The sequence below is a fragment of the Rhyacophila brunnea genome, unplaced genomic scaffold, assembly GCF_057557595.1.
Source record: "Rhyacophila brunnea isolate RB1 unplaced genomic scaffold, BYU_Rbru_1.0 scaffold_3, whole genome shotgun sequence".
NCBI lineage: Eukaryota > Metazoa > Arthropoda > Insecta > Trichoptera > Rhyacophilidae > Rhyacophila > Rhyacophila brunnea.
The window spans coordinates 43,081,497-43,089,302 of record NW_028232965.1 but is presented as its reverse complement, the minus strand read 5'-3'; the positions used below and the strand labels follow the sequence as shown (position 1 = coordinate 43,089,302).

Below are 7,806 nucleotides of genomic sequence, written 5' to 3'. Positions count from 1 at the left end.
AATTTTGCAAAATATACTTTTTTAATGTTATCTACAAGTTTGGGCTAAGAGCTACAGTAAAAAAATATTTAATTGTAGCATATTTTTCTATAGGATCGATAGTTTATTTACAATATCTTTAATCGAGGTGTACTATTTCTATTTCTTTCGCAAAGTTTAATAATTTCCTTCTGCACCCCCCTTTTCTTTATTTCTTGTTACGCCACTCGAAGGCACTATTTGCTTTATGTCGTTGAATATCTAACAGTGCAGTGAGAGAGTGTCGGATACCCAGATTCAAATTAAGAAATAATTACGTACTCCAAATACAAAATTCCTAGACGAATCTAAAAAAATAAAATGAAAATTTAAAAAACCAGTTTGCCGGCACAGTGCGTGAGCCGATGTCCGAGACGGGAGCGCACCGCTGCCGTACGGCGGCACTTGCCCGAACTACCAATGAACAGAGTACGCCTTCTGGTTCCAACTCAGTCTGAAGCGAGCCCGGTCCCAGACGGTGCCTTGTACGCCTGCGCGAACGACACCCACGCCACTGCGTCGGAAAATAACAAGAAAAAACTCCCCCTAAAACAAAGTGATAAACATAACAACTTTAAAAAAACATTCAACAACGCTTTATACAACGAAATCAATGTGAAATTATATCGTTTGCGTACTTTTATACGTAATTTCTTGCATGTTATTTTATATTCAACTGTGCTGCCGCTTGCTACTTGGATTAAATTTGTTTGCGTGACTTTCGAGATAGTGTATGTGTGTATGTAAGTGAACAGTGAAACTTTTAAAAAGAAAACTCGAAGTTTATTTAATATAAAAACTATATAATCAAACAACCTTATTTAAAAATATATATATTGACGTAATTTTTAACTGGTTTGTTAAATACTGTTGTAGTGAAAAACTGTACTGTGACGTATTTTTAAATTAAATTAAAAAAAGTAAATAAGTCTAATAATTTTTTTAATAAACTATGTAATTAAAACTTTAAATATTTTAAGTGAAGAGTGTTACTAAGTGATGCTATAGTTTTTATTAATCTGTAAACGTTTTAAAACTGTTTTCCGATTTTACACAAATGTAAATTTTCCAAAGTGTTTTCATAAAACCGAAACAATAAACTGTGTTACGGCGCGTGTTATGTAAAAATTGGTAGCGACTTCGCGGTACAATTGTGTATGCCTTAATTGTCAATAGCATTCACCTGAACATAAATATTTTACGACCCTTTTGCCTACCTGTGTGCCCATAGCGCGTTCGCACTCCCAGGTCGCGAAGTTTTTTTGTTGTTGCTTTTTTCCGCTGGGAGCACAGCTTCCCGCCATTGTCGAGTGGCTTGCTGACGCGAATGCACAATGCCGGGATTTGTATCTTGGCTCACGTGTCAATCAACCGCAAAATCTCCCGCTTAGAGAGCTTCAACACGACAATTGGATTTACTTCTGCAAAATTGGATATCTAAAAGGGTAAGAAAAACATCGATTGTTGTTCATGTTTACAGTTACGATTGAAACCAACAAAACAATTCAAATAATATTTCTGGAAAATTTATAATGTTCTCTTTGTACTCCTTTAAATTGAATTTCAAAGAGTTTACACGGTATTAATCTGTGTAAATTCAATTGTCAAATCTCTGTTAATATAAATATATAGTACCTATATACCAGAGCGAAGGGTGGAGGTAGGCTGTAGAGATCCGACATAAATAGTGCACACAAGACCTTGTCAGTCAAACCAATAATAATAAATTATAGGTTAAACCCTGCATAATCAAACCATCATAATGGAGATCATAGTCGTAGATAAAAATAGTGTACACTCTGTCAGTCATACTAATTATTTGTTTTCATTAAGAGTTTGAATTAAGAGTACAAATTGAAGATGGTGTTGGTTAGTTTTTTTAAATTTATGTTGCCTTAATAAACCGTAATAGATATATCTATAAAATATCTAAAATTATATTTGATTTAATGGTATAAAGATTGATGAATATTTTTTGACTATTATTATTATGGGCAGCTTGGTTTAGGCAGGGCTTAATTTGATTTTAAAAATGTATGTCTTAGTTCAATGAAAACAAATACGAATGACTGACAAAGTGTGGTGTGCACTTTTTATGTCGGATCTCAACAGCCTACCTCGACATTAACAGCAATATCTTTTTTGCCTTCCGATGGAACTACAACCAAACTCGATCCTCAACATCCTCAATTCTTCTTCAATATCCCTGATCCCAAGCATTCCTCCACAAGTCGTGTACGCCAAGTGGCTCCAAACCACTACCATTCACTTCATCGATTCAGCAAAACCAACGTCTTCCAACGTGGTGAGGATTATTTTTAGAGCCCGTCTGTTTGGTATAAGATGGACATGCCCTATTCACGTAAGCAGTTTAATATAAAGGAGAGACAGGGTGGATTGGACATGTTTTACAGTTTTACTTTCTGCTTGAATCCAAAAACCTCCCCTAGAACTTTCCTTAGTTAAGAAAACAAAATTCAACAATATACTGTTTCCACTATTATTTTATCGTAATTTCTTACTTATTCAAACATACATACTAAACTACAAGTATTTACTCCCAAATTTTGATATAGTAGTAGAACTTAGAAGTAGGTACAATATTAATAGGTTACTATTGTTTACTTACAGTTTCATATGTAGTTACCCTTGATTGCATATAAATAGACATAGTCCTCAATACTGCATATTATTTACATGCATGTAGGAACCAATTATCAGCTTCACCTCACTTCACTCAAAATTCTGAATCGCACACATATAATTACTTCCTATAGCTACATTTAAACGTAAAGACATGTGTTTTTTTATATACAAGTCAATCGCACTTTTAATAATATTATTGTATAGACAGATAATATAATATGTGCAATATGCAATTTATTATAACAATGCTGTACGCCATCATTTAAAACATAATAACTGACTCCCATACCCTTTAATTATTAATTGATGTATTCATATGTAGTAAGTACTAACACCCTGAAAAACTTCCAGTCTAATTTAATAAATCACATTCTTATTATCGCTCAAATCTCTTATCTGAAATGCCTTTTCAAAGATGGCATTTTTAAACTATTTATTTTCATTCAAAAAAATATAAAACTAATTTTATTGTAAGTAAAATTTTCGGTAAATACCTACCTGTAATACACACAACCACAAGTACGAGAATATGTTAACCTAGCAAGCGGTAGACAGTACCTAGGTACCTACTGTTTCTTGGCAGAAAATAATTAATTAAGCAAAACAAAGAGAGGAAGCAATAAATTGTTTTTACTGTAATAATTCTCCAAAGTCTATTTGTCGACTCCCTACAAATAAGACAAAAACGAGTATTTTTTATATTTCAATGACATACTTAGTATTGACTTTTGCTAAAATATTAATTGATATAATTAATATTATTCAATTGTCTTTGCTGTCAGTGACTCTCATCCTTGTATACATATATTATATACTTTGAAGTACTTAATGAAAATAGCCATCTAAGATGTAAGAGGAAATAGTGAAAAATCAATAAATTCTCCATTTTTTTTATATATTAGCTATATTTAAATAAACACGTCTTATGAATTTTCTTGGTGTCGTCTTATATCGAAAATTGTCGACCAAATTATAATAAATGCCCACCTACATCTTGCAGCGCTAAACATTCAGGGCTAAGTACTAGAACTTTTGTATGTCTACACCTCTACTTGCTTCTAGCTACCCTTATGGTTTTGACCTACGGAAGATGTAGCCCATATAATATTCAGCTGTGCTACGTTCGATTGTAGCTATAAATACTCTCAGCTTATTGGCTTGTTTTAATAATGTCCTCATTGGTAACATGAAAATCCTTATTATATGCTTATATAGCCACAACTTGAATGCATCTAAACTTCTGGTGGATGTCATTCAACCTTTGCCCAGCTTTCGGCTTCATATACCAATGCGAATAAAATGTAGTACGCAATAGCCCTACATCGGGTATTTATGCCTATCTCGATTGCAGAAGAGATGTTTTATCCAGGGCTTCGAACCGTTATTTTTTAGGTAAAAAAATATATATCGGTTCGATTCCGGTTTTCTTTCCGAAAAAAGTAACGGTTTTCCGGTTTTCGGTTCAGCTCTGAGTGATTAATTATTTTCAAATATTTTTATTTATTTAACTTATTTAATTTATTTAACATTAAAAAAAATATTGTCCACCATAAATTTAGAGTGACCATATTTTAGTGACCCAAGAGACCAATGGACAAGACCCAAGACGTAAGACGTGTTGAGCCTACGACAACATAATGACAGCTGAAGTAGGGAGTAAGAACATGTTGACGCGCGTGTTTGAACATGTACCAATCCACAAAACCCCAAATTTTTTCCTGTTCGATTCCGGTTTTCGTTAGGTCAAAAATAACGATCTTTCCGGTTTTAGGTTCAGTTCCGGTTTGAAGCCTTGATTTTATCACAAAGTAATTCTAGACAACTCAATTTTCTAGTCTTCAGTCCTCCTGTAAACACTAAAAATATTTATTTTACGTGATCTTCCTACATTCTTTATTTTTTATTAATATTATAATTTTTTTTTACAAATTTAAATAAAGTTTATTTGTCGTAGCTACTATAATTTAAAATATTGCACATTTTCCACACAAAACAACTAGTCAAATAATATTGTCTTGTAATTGAACCCAATCATTAGAAGGAGATAACAGTAAAATGCATTCAGTATTTCTGACCTCTGGCGTAGAGGTTGAAGTCGACCCCATGCGCGGAGCTTTATGATTCGAAATGCAGTACTTACTCAAAATTCACTTTCATTGGCTACAGTCCCGCTGCAATAAAAACAACATTATAGAAATGGGCCATAAAGTATCGTATCCAAATTTAATAGCATTTATTTTACGATACTAAGAACACCCATTGCGGTAAGGTCATTGTAACAACTGAATCGGGTCGTATTGAGATCATTACATACAACATTACCGCCTACCGGAAGGCCAAAAACAATCGCCGCCCTCGCAACGCAAGCCGTTTTCCGCCCACTTGCAATATGCCATGCGACAATCGTTCCCAAACTTTTCAAGCTATTTTATATTCAGCCAATGTATGCAAATTATTATTAAAAATATTCAAAGTTGAATAGCATCACCTACATGCAATAATATGAAAGTCGATTGTCTGTAAAATATTAATCTTTTTTTAATCTGAATCCTCAAAAATTATATTTTTCATTTTCATCACAACTTATTCTACCATTATTATATATACGAGGTTGTTAGATAAACTACATTTAATTTTACCCACAGACATATTTTTTTAAATATTATGAGTATTGATACCGTATAATAATTCAATTTTACAATACGTGGTAGGATTTGTAGCTCAGTAGATCGCCGCTAATAAATCATCACTTCTGATTATGTGTAAGTAGGTACAGCCAATGAAATTAAAATATTTAAATTACCTACTACCTAAATTTCATTCTAAGCTTTTAGTTACATAATACTATGGTACCTGTTACTTTTATTATTTACCGCTAAAAGGAAATTAATTGCCAGGAAAAATTGGGTCAATTGATCAAAACTCTATCATCGACATGTTATCAAATGCAATATAATAACAAATATTTAATTAGTGATATAATATTGAAATTTATAATATTTTTTAAATTCCCAGAAACAACCCTTTAATAAAAAATGCTTGAAAAACAATTGTAGTTGTAATTGGTAGTAAAATTCATATCTTTCTCTCTATATAATATGTGCCCTTATTCTTTAAGCTACCGTTTCGTGTGAGTTACCGTGAATTAACCCACCGAGGTGTATCAAATAACGATAATAGATGGCCAACCAGCTTTTGTAATTAATCAATGTAATATTATAGTACTTACATGATTGCACATCGCGTCAGGTTTTAACCAAATTTATTTATGACGTTTTTGTACTTGCGAATATTTTTTTAAATACAATACTGAATATACGATATTACACAACATTTTAGAATGTTTGAGTTTTATGAATTACGAGACATAGGTATTTTCATTAATTTGTTTAATGAGAATAATAATGATTGTTATAAAGCATTTGAATTAAAATCATATCTGTTGAAGTTAGCCAAATGATTAGATATAATTAATAATAATTAGAGTAAATGGATAACGTATTCAGTAATATTATTTTCAGACTGTATGCGTCCCACACTTTGAAAGACAATACAATATGGTAAAACAGATAGGTACATGAATCAAACGGATGCTGAGTTAAATCTCGACAAGTGCTTATTAAGAAGCGACACGCCGAAATCACCTTTGCATAATTGGAACTCCTTATTGTCATTCCTATGACAGTTATATTATACACATTTGATACATTATGGAAATCTATTCGCCATTTGCGTACAAAATTGTCTATAAAGACCGTTTTTATTACATCAAATTTATTTTACGACGTTATAAAACATTCATTTGTTTTTCTACAATAACAATTTTTCTATAAAATCTTCTTCTCATAATAATATTATATGAATAATATGTACAAGATAACATTGATAATTAAAAAATATATTTATTATAAATAATATGATTTTCAAACATTGACTTAAACTTACACACGTTATTTCGATATCTAGTTGACATGTTAGACCTACATCATAGAACAAAGACATGAACGCTATTAAAATAGGTAAGATCAGTTTAATTATTGTATTTTTAAATATCTAAGAAGACAGATTAGCAGAATAAGACAACATATTTTTCTTATATACATGAACATGAATCTGTAATATGCTCCTTTATTGCAATGTAGGTGGAGTCTATTTTTCAGTTCAATCCAATCTACTATATTGTTTTCAACTATCATAGTTTCATGCTGGAATTTCTTTCTCTGAGAATAAGGGTTGTAATACATTTTTTTTAATAAAATAAGTTCTGCTAGATCACTCATTTTAATAAAACAATATTTGGCTGGTAACAAACGTTGAGATGTTGATGAAAAATATGTTAGTTCATTATCATGGTAACTGTTTGAAGTGTATAATGTTAATCAATCTATTTTTTCTTAGTTAAAATAGTATCATTAAAACTTAAGTAAGTCAAATATTAACTTTGTCAAACAGTATTTTGTATAATGTTTATTTCAAGATTAAACTTGAAACCATACTAAAAAAAGACTTCTAACTAATTCCAAAGTGTTTTCATTGACCAATAATCAAATTACTATAAATCAATCCCAAATTTCGTTTATTTATGTTTCGCATGTGTTAGGTAGCATAATTTACTTACAAATGATCTATTTTGACGGATAATATTGTACTGTGCATACATAGTATTGGTAGAACTCTTTAATCAAGTATAAAATACAATGGATTTTGTAATTCGATCGACATTTATATTCAACCACGAGTTTTACATACAAGCTCTTTATATGTCTATAAGCAGCAGTTTTTTCTCGGAGAAGATCTTCAAAACATAAAAATATATTATTACATAAAGTTATAATATATAAATAAGTATCTATATTTTCTATCAACATTAGTAAATACTGTTGAGCATGCCATATTAATAAATAAAGTCATACAATAAAGTTTTACACCATCATATAAATACATAAAAAAAACACGGCATGTTCTTTGATACTAAATTGATACAATACTACAAAGAAGGTGTTACTAATTAAAAAATACACCGATCTTTTTCATTCTAATATCAATCAAATCTACCTACGACCATTTCGATTTCGCTCAGCAGGTGATACAAATATTTTTTTATTGCTCAATTTAAATCTTTGTGTTGGAGTCCTCGCAAAG

At 31.0% G+C, this 7,806-nt stretch overlaps 1 protein-coding gene across 1 annotated transcript in view; it reads left to right on the top strand.

Annotated features, from left to right (window-relative positions):
* The first annotated feature begins 373 nt into the window (after positions 1–373).
* LOC147068393 (uncharacterized) overlaps positions 374–7,806 on the top strand; it is a 110,454-nt gene continuing 103,021 nt past the window's right edge. Inside the window, exon 1 of the mRNA XM_085953428.1 lies at positions 374–1,463. The gene's annotated coding sequence lies outside the window, so the exon portion shown is untranslated. The remainder of the gene's footprint in view (positions 1,464–7,806) is intronic.